Source organism: Macaca nemestrina, chromosome 10 (genome assembly GCF_043159975.1).
Source record: "Macaca nemestrina isolate mMacNem1 chromosome 10, mMacNem.hap1, whole genome shotgun sequence".
NCBI lineage: Eukaryota > Metazoa > Chordata > Mammalia > Primates > Cercopithecidae > Macaca > Macaca nemestrina.
In genome coordinates this window covers 76,879,752-76,899,445 of record NC_092134.1, presented here as the reverse complement: position 1 = coordinate 76,899,445, position 19,694 = coordinate 76,879,752, and the positions used below count along the sequence as shown (strand labels likewise).

The 19,694-nt window shown below is 43.2% G+C and overlaps 1 protein-coding gene across 8 annotated transcripts in view; it reads left to right on the top strand.

Moving 5' to 3' along the window:
• Positions 1 to 19,694, top strand: part of LOC105474129 (RNA binding motif single stranded interacting protein 2) — a 96,392-nt gene that overhangs the window by 7,897 nt on the left and 68,801 nt on the right. Inside the window, exon 2 of one of the 8 annotated variants that reach the window (XM_011728552.3) lies at positions 7,708 to 7,781. The exons of the other annotated variants lie outside the window; for them this stretch is intronic. The gene's annotated coding sequence lies outside the window, so the exon portion shown is untranslated. The remainder of the gene's footprint in view (positions 1 to 7,707; positions 7,782 to 19,694) is intronic. 8 annotated transcript variants of the gene reach the window in all.

Below are 19,694 nucleotides of genomic sequence, written 5' to 3'. Positions count from 1 at the left end.
AGGCTGAGGCAGGAGAATGGCGTGAACCCGGGAGGCGGAGCTTGCACTGAACTGAGATCATGCCACTGCACTCCAGCCTGGGCGACAGAGCGAGACTCCATCTCAAAAAAAAAAAAAAAAAAAAAAAAGAGAAGTCCCATCTCTACTAAAAAACAAAAAAATTAGCCGGGCATGGTGGCAGGCGCCTGTAATCCCAGCTACTTGGGAGGCTGAGGCAGGAGAATTGCTTAACCTGGGAGGCCGAGGTTGCAGTGAGCCGAGATCGCGCCATTGCACTCCAGCCTGGGCAAAAAGAACAAAACTCCGTGTGAAAAAAAAAATAAATAAATAAATTTTAGTGGTGATGTCTTTCCATTGACCCCTCCTTTCCATTTTTAGCACTACTACTCTAATTTATGCCCTCATTATTGACTACCTTTACTACTGCAATAAACATCTAGCATGAGCATCTTGCCTCCTATTTTTCAACTTCCCTATTCCTTGCCCCCAAGTAATTTTATACCTGTTGCCAGCACAATCTTCCTATAATCCAGCGGTCTAGCACTATTTTCTGTATAAAAAACTTCAGGTCGGGAGTGATGGCTCATTCCTGTAATCCCAGCACTTTGGGAGGCCGAGGCGGGTGGATCACCTGAGGTCAGGAGTTTGAGACCAGCCTGGCCAACATGGTGAAACCCCATCTCTACTAAATATACAAAAATTAGCCAGACATGGTGGGAGGCACCAGTAATCTCAGCTACTTGGGAGGCTGAGGCAGGAGAATTGCTGGAACCCGGGAGGCCAAGGTTGTAGTGAGCCGAGATCGCGCCATTACACTTCAGCCCAGGGCCCACAACAGCCAGACTCCATCTCAAAAAAAAAAACTTTAATGGCCGTATATTACCTGCTGAACAAAGTGCAAATTTCTAGCCCAACACCCACTATCTATCTGGCCTTTCCTTATCTTCCTCATCTCCCCCATCTCCCTCCTGCACCACGCCGCCTTGATTCTGTTACATTTGCTCTACTAGCCAGTTACTTTATTTTATTTATTTTTATTTATTTATTTTTTGAGACGGAGTCTCGCTCTGTCACCCAGGCTGGAGTGCAGTGGCGCTATCTCGGCTCACCGCAAGCTCCGCCTCCCGGGTTCACGCCATTCTCCTGCCTCAGCCTCCCAAGTAGCTGGGACTACAGGTGCCTGCCACCATGCCTGGCTAATTTTTTTGTATTTTTAGTAGAGATGGGGTTTCACCATGTTAGCCAGGATGGTCTCGATCTCCTGACTTCGTGATCCACCCGCCTCGGCCTCCCTAAGTGCTGGGATTACAGGCGTGAGCCACCACGCCCGGCCTTAGCCAGTTACTTTAATGCAGTTTTTCTGGATATACCCTTTGGTTGCTGGTTTACATTTATTATTCCATAGGAGAATATGCAGTATGCAGTATAACAAAAAAATACAGAACAGAAACAGAACAAGGGAAAATATCAATTAGAATAAGAAGTCAGTTGGAATTAAAAGGCAAGTATGGCCAGGCACAGTGGCTCATGCTTGTGATTCCAGCACTTTGGGAGGCCAAAGTGGGAGGATCACTTGAGCCTAGGAGTTCTAGACTGGCCCGGGCAACATGGCAAAACTCTGTCTCTACAAAAGATACAAAAATTAGCTAGGTATGATGGTGTGTGCCTGTCGTTCCAGCTGCTCAGGAGCCTGAGGTGGGAGGATCACCTGAGCTGGTGGAGGTCGAGGCTACAGTGAGCCGTGATCATGAGGTCGAGGCTACAGTGAGCCGTGATCATGCCACTGCATTGCAGCCTGGGCAACTGAGTGAGACCATGTCTCAAAAAAAAAAAAAAAAAAAAGTCAAGTGTACAAATCATAAAATTATAATGCTGGAAGATGAGGAGTGAAGCATAGTCTTTGAATTTGTCAGTGTAAAGGTGGTTGATGACTTTGACAAGCAATTTCCAGAGGCATGGGGAGCAAAAGCAAGATTGGAATAGGTTGATGAGTGAAAAAAAGTAAGGAAGTATAGATGATATATACACACTAATCTTTTAAGAACTTTGATTAAGATGTAGAACAGAACCCAAATAGAAAGTAGGCAAAAGATCTGAATCGATGTTTATCCATAGGCTCTATGGAAACATGCTTAACATCATTAGCCATCAAGGAAATATAAAATAAAGCCACGCTGAGATACCACTTCACACCCACTAGGCTGTTTATAATGAAAAAGACAATAATCAGTAATCAAAAAGATAATCGAAAGGATAAATAACTCCTTGGCACCATGATGCCCAGGAGTTTGAGACCAGCCTGGGCAACATGGTGAAACCCCATCTCTACAAAAATACAAAAATTAGCTGGGTGTCGTGGTATACACCTGTAGTCCTAGCTATTAATACTTGGGAGACTGAGGCGGGAGGATTGCTTGAGCCCAAGACATCAAGGCTGCTGTTGATTGCATCACTGTCTTCATTCTGGGTGACAGAGCAAGACTCTGTATCAAAAAAGAAAGAAAGAGACATAATATATGTGGAGTAATTGGAACCTTTATACACTTCTGGTGGGAATGTAAAATGGTACAGCTGCTTTGGAAAACATCTTGGCAAGTTCTCAAGAGGTTAAGCAAAGACCCAGGAATTCCACTCTTAGATATATGCCCAAGAGAAATGAAAACATGTTCACACAAAGACCTGTACATAAATGTTCATAGGAGCATTATTCATAATAGTTCAAAGAGGAAACAACCCAAATGTCCATCAACTGATGAATGGATAAATAAAATACATGGTGTGCCCATACAGTGAAATATTATTCAACAATAATAAGTAATGGGGTACTAGGCTGAGTGTGGTTTCTCATGCCTGTAATCCCAGCACTTTGGGAGCCCGAGGCAGATGGATTACTTGAGCCCAGGAGCTCTAGACCAGCCTGGGCAACATGGCAAAAGCAAAATCCCATCTCTACAAAAAGTACAAAAATTAGCCAGGCATGCTGGTGTGCAACACACCTGTAGCCCCAGCTACTCAGAAGGCTGAGGTGGAAGGATTGCTTGAGGCTGGGAGGTGGAGGCTGCAGTGGATCACACCACTGTACTCCAGCTTGTGCAACAGAGCAAGATGCTGTCTCAAAAAAACAAAAACAAACAAACAAAAAACACAACAACAACAAAAAACAAAGATCCCTAGGGGAAAAAAAAAAGGAATGGAATACTGATACATGCTAAATGTGGATGAACTTTAAAAACATTATGCTCATAAAAGAAGCCAGTCATAAGAGACTATATGTTATATGATTCCATTTATGGGAAATGCCCAGAATACAGAAATCTATAGAGACAGAAAGTCGATTAGTGGTTGCCTAGGGCTTAGTGGGGAAATAGGGAGTGACTGGTAATGGGTATTGTGTTTCTTTTTGGGGTAATGAAATGTTCTAAAATTCTGGTTATGGTTGCACAACTCTGTGATCTAAGTACCATTGAATTTATGCTTTATTTATTTAGAGACAGGGTCTCACTCTGTTGCCGAGGCTAGAGTGCAGTGGCACAATCATAGCTTACTAAAGCCTCAAACTCCTGAGCTCAAGGGATCCTCCTGCCACAGCCTCCCAAGTAGCTGGGATTACAGTGCCACATGCCCAGCTAATAAAATTTTTTTTTTTATAAAGACGGGCTTTTGCTATGTTGCCCAGGCTTGTCTCAAACTGCTGAGCTCAAGTGATCCTCCTGCCTTGGCCTCCCAAAGTGCTGGGATTACAGGCGTGAGTCACTGTGCCTAGTCCTGAATTTATACTTAAATGGGCGACATGTATGGTATGTGAATTATAACTCAGTGGAGTTGTTATTTTTAAAAAAGATAGGGAGCAGAGAAATGAGATAAAAGCTGGACGAGGATAGCGGTGCTGTCAAGAGAGAATTTTCTTTTTCCTTTTTTTTTTTTTTTTTTTGAGATAGGGTCTTGCTCTGTTGCCCAGGCTGGAGCACTGTAGTACAATCATGGTTCACTGTACCCTCAACCTCCTGGGCTCAAGCGATTCTCCTACCTTGGTCTCCCGAGTAGCTGGGATTACCGGCTCACGCCATCACACTTGGCTAATTTTTAAATTTTTTGTACAGATGAGGTCCCACTATATTGCCCTGGCTGGTCTCAAACTCCTGGGCTCAAGTGATTCTCCCATCTCAGCCTCCTAAAGTGCTGGGATTTCAAGCGTGAGATACTGCACCTGGCTGAGATAATTTTCTTAAAGATGGGAGATGTAGGAGCCAAATGTAAAGAGAATCGTGACCAATTACTTGGTACTTATTTTCAAAATATGCATATTAACATCCCACCAACTCTGATCTTTTTGTTGTTCTTGTGCCTTATGCATTCAGCCTCTGATCGTTTTTGTTGTTGTTGCTTAATTCTGGAATGGCCTTTCGTTTCATTTGTTTACTTTACTCATATTACTTAAATTTATTGAACTGCTGCAGCATGCTAGGCCCTGGGGGTAAGGCATGACAGTGGCCCTTTAAGAACTCACAGTCAAAACTGTCTTTAAAAATCCTACCCATCCCTTTAAGTTCAGTTGAAATATTACCTCTTATATAAAGCTAATCGCTCCATTTCCCAGCCCCAGAGGGGACTGTTTTTCCCAAAGGGGACTTTTTTCTGAAACCCCATAATGTTTTATACTTCTTAAATTGTGTTTATATGATTTTGCATTGTACTGGAATCATTTAGGTAATTGTCTTATCTTCATTGCTAGAGTGTAAGCTCTTTAAGGGTAGAGACAGTGTTATTCAGTTTATTATCTCCCCAAATACCTAATGTAGCATCTTAGGCCTATCTAGTAGATACTCAAAAAACATATCCTAATAAATGCGATTAAGCTATCACATTTAGTGCCTATGGTAGTCACGAAATCAAGCTTAAGCAAAGGAAGGAAGCATTGTGTTCTACACAAACCCTGAAATATGGAGTTAGATAGATCTGAATTTATTTTTTAAGTAATTATTTATTGATTGATCTGAATTTAAATGTGGCTTTGTCACGTATTGGCTGTGTGACCAGTGCCAGGTCTTAGGTCTTAGGCTTTCTGACCTTGAATTTTTCATCTTAAAGTACTGATATATTGGCCGGGCACAGTGGCTCATGCCTGTAATCCCAGCACTTTGGGATCAGCCCGTGGAGGCGGGTGGATCATGAGGTCAGGAGTTCAAGACCAGCCTGGCCAACATAGTGAAACCCTGTCTGTACTAAAAATACAAAAAAATTAGCCAGGCATGGTGGTGGGTGCCTGTAATCCCAGCTACTTGGGAGGGTGAGGCAAGGAGAATCGCTTGAACCTGGGAGGCGGAGGTTGCAGTGAGCCAAGATCCGCCACTGCACTCCAGCCCAGGTGACAATGTGAGACTCCACCTCAAAAAAAAAAAAAAGTGCTGATATATTTTATCGAATTATTTTGAGGATTGGTAATGTTTATAATCACATATCAGCCTGTATATTGGCTGTTATTTCTTTTATTTTAAGAAAACATTGTGGCTGGGCGCGGTGGCTCAAGCCTGTAATCCCAGCACTTTGGGAGGCCGAGACGGGCGGATCATGAGGTCGGGAGATCGAGACCATCCTGGCAAACACGGTGAAACCCCGTCTCTACTAAAAAAATACAAAAAACTAGCCGGGCGAGGTGGCGGGCGCCTGTAGTCCCAGCTACTCGGGAGGCTGAGGCAGAAGAATGGCGGGAACCCGGGAGGCGGAGCTTGCAGTGAGCTGAGATCCGGCCACTGCACTCCAGCCTGGGAGACAGAGCGAGACTCCGTCTAAAAAAAAAAAAAAAAAAAAAAAAAAAAAAAAAAAAAAAGAAAACATTGTGGGCCGGGTGTGGTGGCTCACACCTGTAATCCCAGCACTTTGGGAGGCTGAGATGGGCAGATCACCTGAGGTCAGGTGTTCGAGACCTGCCTGGCCAACCTGGTGAAACCCTGTCTCTATTTAAAAATATAAAATTAGCCGGGCATGATGATGCATGCTTGTAATCTCAGCTAACTGGGAGGCTGAGCCAGGAGAATCGCTTGAACCCAGGAGGTAGAGGTTGCAGTGAGCCAAGATCATGCCATCGTACTCCAGCCTGGGCTATAAGAGCGAAACTCTGTCTAAAAATTGTGAACCTATGGAGTATAAAAGAGAAAAAAACATTGGTCAGGCGCGGTGGTTCATGCCTGTAATTCCAGCACTTTGGGAGGCCGAGGTGGGCAGATCACCGGAGGTCAGAAGTTTGAAACCAGCCTGACCAACATGGTGAAACCCCATCTCTACTAAAAATACAAAATTAGCCAGTCATGGTGGTGCACGCCTGTAATCCTAGATACTAGAGAGGCTGAGGCAGGAGAATCGCTTGAACCCTGGAGGCGGAGGTTGCAGTAAACAAAGATTGTGCCATTGCACTCCAGCCTGAGCAACAAGAGCAAAACTCTGTCTCAAAAAAAAAAAAAGAAAAAGAAAAAAAAATTAAATTAAAGCACTTTTTTTTCTTCTTCTAGCCACTGTTTCATTTCTCTTCTTTCCTTTACAGTAAAACATCTTGAAAGAGCTATCTATTCAAGAATCATATATACTTGCTGTCTCCAATTTATTTCCTTTCATTCTTTTTTCTTTTATTATCTTGAATATATTGTCTGATAATACAGAAGTTTACATGTAGTTATAAAGTGTAATAATAGAAGAACACCTGTAAGAGGTACTCTCAAGTACTAGACTAGATTCATTGCCTATAAATTACATACACAGGAATTTCTCCATCTCATCCTCTGCACCTCTTCTAGAGATAACCACTGTCCTAAATTCTGTATTTATCATTATCTTGCTTTTTATTTTATTATTTTTTTTGAGACTAGGTCTCACTTTGTCACTTGGGCTAGAGTGCAGTGGCTCAATCATGGCTCACTCACTGCAGCCTCAACTTCCCTGGCTCAAGCAATCCTCCCACCTCAGCTTCCTGAGTAGCTAGGAATACAGGTGTGCATCACCATGCCCAGCTAATTTTTAAATTTTTTGTGGAGATAGGGTCTCGCTATGTTGCCCAGGCAGGTCTCGAACTCCTGACCTGAAGTGATCCTCCTGCCTTGGCCTCCCAAAGTGCTGGGATTATAGGTGTGAGCCGTGGCACCCAGCCCTATTACTTTTTTTTTTTTTTTTTTTTTTTGAGACGGGGTCTTACTCTGTCACCCAGGCTGGAGTGCAGTGGCATGATCTCAACTCACTGCATCTTCCACCTCCCAGGTTCAGGTGATTCTCATGTCTCAGCCTTCTGAGTAGCTGGGACTACAGGCACATGCCACCACAACTGACTTATATTTGTGTTTTTAGTAGAGACAGGGTTTCACCATGTTGGCCAGATTGGTCTCGAACTCCTGACTTCAAGTGATTCGGCCACCTTGGCCTCCCAAAGTGCTGGGATTACAGGTATGAGCCACTGCGCCCGGCAGCCCTGTTACTTTTTGAAAACATAGTTTTAGTTTTCGGTGGAGGAAAGTTAAGCCAGTTTACTTCTATACTCCCATTTTGGACTGAAAGTCTTCCCCAAAAAACATAGTTTTAAAATCATGTTTAATTTACTTGTTTGCATTGTTGTAAGTACTTTATATAACTATCTGTAATTGTATCTACATAATATATAATTATATAACTATTTTTTTCTTATTTAATCCTTACAACTTCATTATTATTATTCCCATCTTATAGATGAGGAAAAGTGAGTTACAGAGAGTTTGAAAATCATACTGCTAGTGAATGGCCCAACTGGGATTTGAACCCAGGTAATCTAGTTCCAAATCTGTGCTTGTAACCACTGCTATAGTCTCTTATTGCAGCACATAGTCTTCTGTTTGTTTTGTTTTTGTTTTTTTACTTTCAATGTTGTGTTTTCATGATTCATTCATGTTGCATGTAGATGTGTTTTATTCGTTGTTCCATGCTTTATAATATTTCATTTGTGAATATACTGTAATTTATCCACTCTCCTACCAGTGAACTTTTAGATTGTTTCTAGATTTTGTTTGTTCGTTTATGCTGTTTTTGAAATTGCTGTTCTGAACATTCTTCTGTATGTAGTGTCCTTGTGCAAGAGTTTCTCTTGGGTTTCTACTTAAGAGTGGGATTGCTGAGCCATCAGGTATGCGAATATTCCACTTTGGGAGATAATGCTAAATTGATTTCCAAAGTATTGTACCAAGTCTGTTCCCATCAACAATGTATAAAATTTGTCATGGATTTACATCCTTTCCATTTTTTGATAATGTCAGACTTCTCTCATTCCCTCTTAAACCCAAACTAATTAGGCTTTTATTCCTACCACTCCACCAAAATTGCTCTTTTGAAAGTCTGCAGTGACTGATGTTATTACGTAAATGTTTGTTTCTTTGTTTGTTTATTATTTTTATGATGGAGTCTCGCTCTGTCGCCCAGGCTGGAGTGTAGTGGCACGATCTTGGCTCACTGTAATCTCCGCCTCCCAGGTTCATGTCATTCTCCTGCCTCAGCCTCCCAAGTAGCTGGGACTATAGGCGCCCGCCACCACGCATGGCTAATTTTTTTGTATTTGTAGTAGAGACGGGTTTTCACCGTGTTAGCCAGGATGGTCTCGATCTCCTGACCTTGTGATCTGCCTGCCTCAGCCTCCTAAAGCGCTGGGATTACAGGCATGAGCCACCACGCCCGGCCCCAGAAAATGCTTATTTCTTTTTTTTTTTTTTTTTTTTTTTGAGATGGAGTCTTGCTCTGTGGCCCAAGCTGGAGTGCAGTGGCCGGATCTCGGCTCACTGCAAGCTCCGCCGCCCGAGTTTACGCCATTCTCCTGCCTCAGCCTCCCGAGTAGCTGGGACTACAGGCGCCCGCCACCTCGCCCGGCTAGTTTTTTGTATTTTTTAGTAGAGACGGGGTTTCACCGTGTTAGCCAGGATGGTCTTGATCTCCTGACCTCGTGATCCGCCCGTCTCAGCCTCCCAAAGTGCTGGGATTACAGGCTTGAGCCACCGCGCCCGGCCAGAAAATGCTTATTTCTTAACTTGCATCTTAACCTATCGACAACACTTGACACAATTTATCACTCTATTCCTTGAGAAACTTTCTTCATTTGACTTACAGAATACCACACTCTCCTGGTTTTCTTCTCATTTCTATGGCCTCTCTTTTTCTGGCTCCTTTCCTGGTTTCTCCTCATTTTCCTGACCTCTAAACCTTGGAGTACCCCAGAACTCAGTCCTTGACCTCTTTTCTGTCTATATTTCTCTCTTCATAGTTTTATCCAGTTCTTGGACAGGTGCAGTAGCTCATGCCTGTAACCTCAGGCCTTTGGGAGGCTGAGGTGGGCAGATTGCTTGAGCTCAGGAGTTTGAGACCAGCTGGGGCAACATGGTGAAACCAAAATACAAAAATTAGCCAGGCGTGGTGGTGTGTGCCTGTGGTCCCAGTTACTCGGGAGGCTGAGGTGGAAGGATCACTTGAACCCAGGAGGCAGAGGTTGCAGTGAGCTGAGATTGTGCCACTGCACTCCAGCCTAGGTGACAGAGTAAGACTCCATCTCAAAAAATATATATATGTATATAAATATATATATATATAAATATATATATATCTCCAGTCTCATAGCTTTGAATAGCATCCATATGATGGAACTCTCAACTTGGACTGCCCTCCTGTATTTTAGATTCATATATTTAACATCACACCTGACAGTTCCATTTAGACATTAATTAGACATTTCAAATTTAACAGATCTCCTGCTTGTTCTTTTCCTCCCTGCCCTGCCAAAACTGTTCTCCATCTCAGTAAATGGCAACTTCATTCTTCCATATGCTCAGACCAGAAACCTTAATATTATCCTTGACCTTTTTCTCCCATAGCTCCATATCTAATGGTATACTACTAGTATCTACTTTATTGAGCTGTTAGTAATGAATGCCTGGCACATAGTAAATGATCATTAAGGTTAACGATTGGCTGGGTGCGGTGGCTCAAACCTGTAATCCTAGCACTTTGGGAGGCTGAGGCATGTGGGTGGATCACCTGAGGTCAGAAGTTTGAGGCCATCCTGGCCAACATGGCGAAACCGTGTCTCTACTAAAAATACAAAAATTAGCTGGGCGTGGTGGCGCACACCATAATCCCAGTTATTTGGGAGGCTTAAGCAGGAGAATCACCTGAACCTGGGAGGTGGAGGTTGCAATGAGCTGAGATCGCACCCTTGCACTCCAGCCTGGGCAACAAGAGTGAAACTCCGTCTCAAAAAAAAAAAAAAAAAAAAAATCCCAGCACTCTGGGAGGCTGAGGCAGGCAGAATACCTGAGGTCAGGAGTTCTGCCCAGATAATTTTTGTATTTTTTGTAGAGATGGGGTTTCACCATGTTGCCCAGGCTGGTCTTGAACTCCTGGGCTCAAATAATCTCCCCACCTCAGCCTCTCAAAGTGCTGGAATTACAAGCGTGAGCCACCATGCCTGACCTGAGCTTCTTGAAAGAGTAGTCTGTATAGAGTCTCTGTTTCCTTACATCCCACTCTTTTTCTTAGTAAGATCCCTCCTTCCTTCCTTCCTTCCTTCCTTCCTTCCTTCCTTCCTTCCTTCCTTCCTTCCTTCCTTCCTTCCTTCCCTCCCTCCCTCCCTCCCTCCCTCCCTCCCTCCCTCCCTCCCTCCTTCCTTCCTTCCTTCCTTCCTTCCTTCCTTCCTTCCTTCCTTCCTTCCTTTTCTTTCTTTTCTCTCTTTTCTCTCCTCTCCTTCTTTCTTGTTTTTTTGTTTGTTTGTTTGAGATGGAGTATCGCTCTGTCTCCCAGGCTGGAATGCAGTGGCATGATCTTGGCTTACTGCAACCTCCACCTGGCAGGTTCAAGCAATTCTCCTGCTTCAGCCTTCCGAGTAGCTGGGACTACACGCGTGCACCACCATGCCTGGCTAATTTTTTGTATTTTTAGTACAAACAGGGTTTCACCATGCTGGCCAGGCTGGTCTGGAACTCCTGACCTCATGATCTGCCACCACCCCCCGCCGCCCTCGGCCTCCCAAAGTGCAGGGATTACAGGTGTGAGCCACTGTACCCGGCCTATTTTTATGTTTAATTGTGACAAATATACATAACATAAAATGTACCATCTTGAACTTTTTTTTTTGAGACAGAGTTTCACTCTTGTTGCCCAGGCTGGAGTGCAATGGCACGATCTCAGCTCACCGCAAACTCCACCCCCTGGGTTCAAGCAATTCTCCTGCCTCAGCCTCCCAAGTAGCTGGGATTATAGTCATGCACCACCACACCCGGCTAATTTTGTATTTTTTTAGTAGAGACAGGGTTTCTCCATGTCGGTCAGGCTAGTCCTGAACTCCCGACCTCAGGTGATCCACCCACCTCGGCCTCCCAAAGTGCTGGGATTACAGGCATAAGCCACTGCGCTGGCCTTTTTTTTTTTTTTTGAGACGGAGTCTTGCTCTGTTGTCCAGGCTGGTGTGCAGTGGCATGATCTTGGCTCACTGCAACCTCCGCCTCCCAGGTTCAAGTGATTCTCCTGCCTCAGCCTCCAAAGTAGCTGGGATTACAGGCACCTGCCATCATGCCTGGCTAATGTTTGTAGTTTTAGTAAAGATGAGGTTTCACTATGTTGGTCAGGCTGGCCTTGAACTCCTGACCTCAAGCAATCCACTCGCCTCAGCCTCCCAAAGTGCTGGGATTACAGGTGTGAGGCACCCACCGTGCCCGGCTCATCTTGAACATTTTAGTGTACAGTTTAGTAGCATTAAGTGCATTTACATTGTGCACAACCCATCTCCAGAATTCTTTTCATCTTACGGAACTGAAACTCTATACCCATTAAACAACTGCACATTCTCCTCTCCCTCCAGCCTCTGGCAATTACTGTTCTACTTTCTGTCTCGATGAATTTGACTACCCTATGTACCTTATGTAAGTGGAATCATACAATATTTTGGTGACTGGCTTATTTCACTTGGTATAATGCCCTCGTGGTTCATCTATGTTGTAGCATGTGTCAGTGTTTCCTTGCCTTTCACCCTGAATAATGTTTCATTGTATGTTCAGCATATAGCACATATTTGTTTATTCATTTGCCCATTGATGGATACTTGGGTTGCTTCTACCTTTTGGCTGTTGTGAATAATGTTGCTATGAACTTGAGTGTACAAATTCACTCAAGTGTCCCTTTGAGACACTGCTTTCTTTTTTTTTTTTTTTTTTTTTGAGGCGGAGTCTCGCTCTGTCGCCCAGGCTGGAGTGCAGTGGCGCGATCTCGGCTCACTGCAAGCTCCGCCTCCCGGGTTCCCGCCATTCTCCTGCCTCAGCCTCCCGAGTAGCTGGGACTACAGGCGCCGCCACCACGCCCGGCTAATTTTTTTGTATTTTTAGTGGAGACGGGGTTTCATTGTGTTAGCCAGGATGGTCTCGATCTCCTGACCTCGTGATCCGCCCGTCTCGGCCTCCCAAAGTACTGGGATTACAGGCTTGAGCCACCGCGCCCGGCCTGCTTTCAATTCTTTTGGGTATATACCCAGAAGTGGAATTGCTACATCATATGGTAAGTCTATTTTTAACTTTTTCAGGAACCACTGTCCTGTTTGCAATGCTGCACAGGGTTCCAATTTCTCTGCATCCTTACCAACATTTGTTGTTTTCTGCTTTTTTTTTTTTTTTTTTTTGACAAGTAGCCATCCTGATGGGTGTGAGGTGGTATCCCATGGTTTTGATTTCTGTTTCTCTAATGATTAGTGATGTTGAACATCTTTTTGTATACTTATTGGTCATTTGTAAATCTTCTTTGGAGATAAGTCTATTCAAGTTCTTTGCTTATTTTATTTTATTATTTTTTTATTTATTTATTTGAGATGGAGTTTTGCTCTTTTTGCCCAGGCTGGAGTGCAACGGCGTGATCTCGGCTCATTGCCACCTCCACCTCCCGGGTTCAAGTGACTCTCCTGCCTCAGCCTCCTGAGTAGCTGGGATTACAGACATGCACCACCACGCCCAGCTAATTTTTGTATTTTTAGTAGAGATGGGGTTTTGCTATGTTGGCCAGGCTAATCTCAAACTCCTGGCCTCATGTGATCCACCCATTTCAGCCTCTCAAAGTGCCTCGAATTACAGGCATGAGCCACCACACCCGGCCCATCTTTGGGATTTTGATAGGGATTACATTGAATCTGCAGATTACAGGCATGAGCCACCACACTCAGCCCATTTTTGGGATTTTGTTAGGGATTACATTGAATCTGCAGATTGCTTTGCATAGTACTGGTATCTTTTTTTTTTTTTTTTTTTTTTTTTTTTTTGAGACGGAGTCTTGCTCTGTCGCCCAGACTGGAGTGCAGTAGCGCAATCTTGGCTCGCTGCAACCTCCGCCTCCTGGGTTCGAGCAATTCTCTGCCTCAGCCTCCTCAGTAGGTGGGATTACAGGTGCCTTCCACCAAGCCCGGCTAATTTTTGTATTTTTAGTAGAGACGGGGTTTCATCATCTTGGCCAGGCTGGTCTTGAACTCCTGACCTCGTGATCCATCTGCCTTGGCCTCCCAAAGTGCTGGGATTACAGGCGTGAGCCACCGTGCCCGGCCCTGATATCTTAACAATGTTAATGCTTCCAATCCATGAGCATGGAGTGTCTTTCCATATATTTGTGTCTTCTGCAATTTATTTTAGGAATGTTTTTAGCTTTCACTGTACAAGTTTTTTGCCTCCTTGGTTAACCTTATTCTTAAGCATATTATTATTTTTGGTGCTATTAGAAATGGAACAGTTTTCTTAATTTCCTTTCCAAATCATTCGTTGTTAATTATATAAAATTCAGAAATTCTTTTTTTTTTGAGACAGAGTCTTGCTCTGTTGCCCAGACTGGAATGCAGTGGAGCAATCTCAGCTCACTGCAACCTCTGCCTCCTGGGTTCAAGCAATTCTCCTGCCTCAGCCTCGCAAATAGCTGGAATTACAGGTGCATGCCACCATACCCAGCTAACTTTTTGTATTTTTAGTAGAGATGAGGTTTCACCATGTTGGCCAGGCTGGTCTGGAACTCCTGAACTGAAGTGATTTGCCCTCCTCAGCCTTCCAAAGTACTAAGATTACAGGCATGAGCCACTGTGCCCAGCCAGAATTCAGCAATTCTATAAATATATTTTTGTGTATTGATTCAGGAAATCAGATATTGCCTTTCTGTTATAGAGGGTAAAGATTTATTTCTTTTAAACCCCATGCCCTTATGTTCCAGCCTCCCCTTTCTTCCCAACTTCTGTGTATAAGTTGTGTCATGATTTTTAGTTAAATCAGTATTCAGTATTTATATTATGATTTTATAAGTATTATTTCTAACTAAGCTGTATAATATGCTACGATAATAGTTCCTTTGTTCAATTTTTGTTTTCCCTGGAGTGAATAATTACCTTGTTTCTTAGTTTTATTTTATATAATAGACAGCATTTTTACATACCAGTTACTGTTCTTTTATTTTTTTTGAGATGGAGTTTCGCTCTTGTTGCCCAGACTGGGGTGCAAAGGCGTGATCTCGGCTCACTGCAACCTCTGCCTCCCAGGTTCAAGCGATTCTCCTCCCTCAGCCTCCTGAGCATACCAGTTACTGTTCTAAGCCCTTTATAAAATTTAACTCACATAAACCTAAAAACTGAGAGGCTAGATGTTTCATTACATTCCAGTGTCACTGGCCTTCTTTTCCCTCCAAAGTCCCACCTTATAGCTTTTAACTGTGTTGTTCCCTCTTTCTGGAACGATCTCTTTCATTCTCCGAATGACTAGTTTCTTCTCATCCTTGAAGTCTTTTGTACTTGAATGTCGTCTTTCTGACTAGTCTAATGAAAATAGGCCACGACCTTCTTTTTTTTTTGGTAGCCCACTTATCACAGTGGTTAATTAATAAATTATTTTATGATTATTTGATTAATGTCTCTCTTCCCACTAAATACCCCTGAAAATTTCATTAGGGCCAAAACCATGTCTGGTTTAGCTAAGCATTTTGTCCTTGGTACCTGATGTAGTGTCTAGTACTCTAAAGTGGGCATTGAATATTTATTGAATGAATAGATGTCAGCTCCCTTTATGTTTCAGGCACCATGATAAGAGTTTTACATGTATGTATGAATGTATTTATGTATTTATTTGTATTTACATATATGTATGTATGTATTTATTTATTTATTGCAGAAGGGGATCTCACTTCCTCTCCCAGGCTGGAGTGGAGTGGTGTGATCATAGCTCGCTGCAACCTCAACCACCTGAGCTCAGGTGATCCTCCTGCCTTAGCCTTCCATGTAGCCGGGACTGCAGGTGTACACTAACACACCCAACTGATTTTTTAAAAATTGTTTTTTTAGAGACAAGGTCTCACTATGTTGCCCAGACTGATCTCAAACTTCTGACTTCAAGTGATCCTCCCACCTCAGTCTTCAGAGTAGCTGGGATTATAGGCAAGAATAACCACACCTGGCTACCTGCATTTATCTTAATCCCCACAACAGTCCTATTTCATAGGTGTTGTTAACTATCCCCATTTTATAGGTAAGGTCAAGCAACTTATCCAAAGTCACACAGCTAGTACAAGACAATGGTAGAGTTAAACCCAAATATTGGTTGTGCTCGGTGGCTCATGCCTGTAATCCCAGCACTTTGGGAGGTCAAGGCAGGAGGATCTCTTGAACCCAGAGTTCAAGACCAGACTAGGTAACAGGGCAAGACTAAGTCTCTACAAAAATTTCAAATAGTATCCAGGTGTGGTAGCATGCGCCTGTAGTCGAGGCTACTCAGGAGGCTGAGGTAGGAAGATTGCTTGAGCCCAGGAATTCGGGGCTACGGTGAACCATGATTGTGCCACTACACTCCAGCCTGGGCAACAGAGTGAGACCTTGACTCAAAAAAAAAAAAACCACACACCCCAAAAACCCCTAATTCTCTGTGACTTTTGAGCCAGTGTTTTAACCATTTTCTGTTGGTTAATGGGATTTACAGTCAAGAAAAATACTTTTTAAAAAATTGAGTAAACATTGATTCCTTGCCTATTCAGTTGCTGAATGAACAGTGAAAAATTAAGTAGTTATATAAAGGGTGAATCTGATTTTTCCTCATTTGTAAAATAAAGACATTAATTAGGAATGGAATTGATTACTTTAACTCAAATTGAATTACTATTAAATTATTATTTTACAAATAATAGGATTTGCAAACTGATAGGACTATATTCTTACCTTTACCCCATTATTTCAATTACCAAAAATAACATTTGCATAGCTCTTAAAGATTGTTGGGGTTTGAGGGTTTCAATCTGAAGCATTCCTCTTACTTCAATCCAGTTGAGAAATACGAAAAAAGTTTGACAGATGGAAATAAAGTAACACTGTTATTACTAATAAAACTAATCTTCAAGAAGATAGCTTATATTTGTGGGCTAGTAGATGTTCTTTTTTTTTTTTTTTTTTTTTTTTTTTGAGACGGAGTCTCGCTCTGTCACCCGGGCTAGAGTGCAGTGGCCGGATCTCAGCTCACTGCAAGCTCCGCCTCCCGGGTTCACGCCATTCTCCTGCCTCAGCCTCCTGAGTAGCTGGGACTACAGGCGCCCGCCACCTCGCCTGGCTAGCTTTTTGTTAGTAGATGTTCTAATACTGAATCCAGAATTAGACAGATTTATCCACCTAAATACAAACAGTACTTAAAAACCAGACAAAAACCTATGGACTTCTTCATGCGGGCACTTACCCTATAAAATTTGACAAGTTCAGAGTAGCAAAGCTGAGTGTGTACTCCCTGTAGCCAGCTGGATCTCAAAATAGGAAAGAAGGAGCTGTGTTTTTCTTCTAGTCACTAAGAAGGGAGGGGTGATATGCTAAACACTTGGCTGTCTACATTGAAAGAAACATCTGGAGTAGGGAATAAGAGAAGCAGCCTCAACCTCCCTGGCTCAAGTGATCCTCGCAGGGCAGCCTCCTGAGTAGCTAGGACTACAGGTGCACACCACTATGTCAGGCTAATTTTTAAACTTTTTCGTAGAGGCAGGGTCTCCCTGTGTTGCCCAGGATGGTCTCAAACTCCTGGGCTCAAGCAATCCTCCCATCTCCGTCTCCCAAAGTGTTAGGATTATAGCCATCAGCCACCATACCTGGCCTCTTTATTTATTTTTTAACCATCCCATATTTCATTTCTTTTTATTATTTTTATTTATTTATTTATTTGTTTGTTTGTTTGTTTATTTATTGAGATGAAGTCTCACTCTGTCACCCAGGATGGAGTGCAATGGTACAATCTTAGCTCACTGCAACCTCCGTCTCCTGGGTTCAAGCAATTCTCCTGTCTCAGCCTCCAAATTTCTTTTTTAAAAAATTTTATATACAGACAGTATCTCACTGTGTTTCTCAAGCTGGTCTCAAACTCCTGGCCTCAATGATTCTCCTGCCTTGGTTTCTCTGTGTTGGTATTACAGGCATGAGCCACCACACCCAGCCCCATACTTCATTTCAAAGTGTCCATGAAGGCCGGGCACAGTGACTCACGCCTGTAATCCCAACACTTTGGGAGGCCGAGGCAAGTGGATCACCTGAGGCCAGGAGTTCAAGACCAGCCTGGCCAACATGGTGAAACCTCATCACTACTAAAAAACCAAAAAAGTAGCTGGGGGTGGTGGTGGGCGCCTGTAATTCCAGCTACCTGGGAGGCTGAGGAAGGAGAATCGCTTGAACCCAGGAGGCAGAGGTTGTGGTGAGCCGAGATCATGCCGTTACACTTCAGTCTGGGCAACAGAGCAAGACTCTGTCTCAAAAAAAAACAAAAAACAAAAAAAAGAAAGTACTGACAGTCACCATTTTTTTTTTTTGAGACAGTTTTGCTCTGTGGCCCAGGGTAGAGTACAGGCTGGTCTCAAACTTCTGACCTCAAGTATCCACCTGCCTCGGCCTCCCAAAGTGCTGGGATTACAGGTGCATGCCACCACACCTGGCTAATTTTTGTATTTTTAGTAGAGACGGGGTTTCACCATGTTGGCTAGACTGGTCTTGAGCTCCTGACCTTGGGTGATCCGCCCACCTCAGCCTCCCAAAGTGCTGGGATTATAGGCGTGAGCCACCATGCCTGGCCATAGGGTCACCTTTTAAAACCAGCTATAGGCCGGGCGTGGAGGCTCATGCCTGTAATCCCAGCACTTTGGGAGGCCAAGGCGGGTGAATCACAAGGTCAAGAGTTCGAGACCAGCCTGACCAACATGGTGAAACCCCATCTCTACTAAAAATACAAAAATTAGCCAGGTGTGGTGTTGAATGCCTGTAATCCTAGCTACTCAAGAGGCTGAGGCAGGAGAATTGCTTGAACCCGGGAGGTGGAGCTTGCAGTGAGCCGAGATCACACTACTGCACTCCAGCCTGGGCAACAGAGCGGGACTTCGTCTCAAAAAAAAAACCCATCTATGCTGGGCAGTTATGCGGCATGTATTCTCTGCCTCAGGCTCTGTTTTAGAGATGCCTTTCTTGTTTTACATTGTTGTTTTTAGTAAGAGGAGTTGCAGGAAATATTTGTTTATTTCTCTTACATGATTTGAGCTTCAATAAAATATATTTATCTTGTGACTGACTTTTCTACCTGGAAATGAAGTAGAGTGATGCCACCTAGGCTGAATTCTGTGCCAGTTCATGGTAACTTCTGTTAACCTAACGTCTCAAGATAGTTTCAGTAGTTGGAATGTCTTCTTCTGTCTACCCATCTTCATCACATTTTGTTGTTGTTGTTGAGACAGGGTCTTGCTCTGTTGCCCAGGCTGTAGTGCAGTAGTGCAATCATGGCTCAATGCATCCTCAGCCTCTCAAGTTCGATGATCTTCCCACCTGAGCCTCCTGAGTAGCTAGGACTACAGGCACATGCCACCATGCCCAGCTAATTTTTAATTTTCTTTTTTTGGTAGAGACGGGATTTTGCCATGTTGCCCAAGCTGGTCTTGAACTCCTGGGCTCAAGCAATCCACCTGCCTCAGACTACCAAAGTGTTGAGATTATAGGCATGAGGCACCACACCTGGCCCTCATCACATTTTTTTTTGACTATATATTTAAATTTCAATAGTTTTGGGGGTACAGGTGGGTTTTGGTTACATGGATAAGTTCTTCAGTGGTGGTTTCTGAGATTTTAGTGCACCTGTCACCTGAGCAGTTTACACTGTACCCAATATGTAGTCTTTTATCCTTCACCCCCTTCCAGCCTTCCCTCCCAGTCCCCAAATTCCATTATATTACTCTTGTGCCTTCGCATCCTCATAGCTTAGCTCTCATTTATAAGTGAGAACATATAATATGCAGTTTTCCATTCCTGAGTTACTTCATTTAGAATAATGGCCTACAGCTCCATCCAAGTTGCTGCAAATGACATTATTTTGTTCCTTTTTATGGCTGAGTAGTATTCCATGGTATATATATACCACATTTTCTTTATCCACTTGTTGGTCGATGAGCACTTAGGTTGGTTCCATATCTTTGCAATTGCAAATTGTGCTGCTATAAACATGCACCTCATCACATTTTTATAACAGCTCTATTGAGATATAATTCACACATCATACAATTTAAAGTTCACACATCATACATTTAAAGTATAAAATTCAGTGGTTCTTAGTATATGCAGTTTTGCATCCACTACCATAGTCAATTTTAGAACATTTTATTATACCCCAAAAGAAATCCTACCCACTTACCTATCACCACTTAAT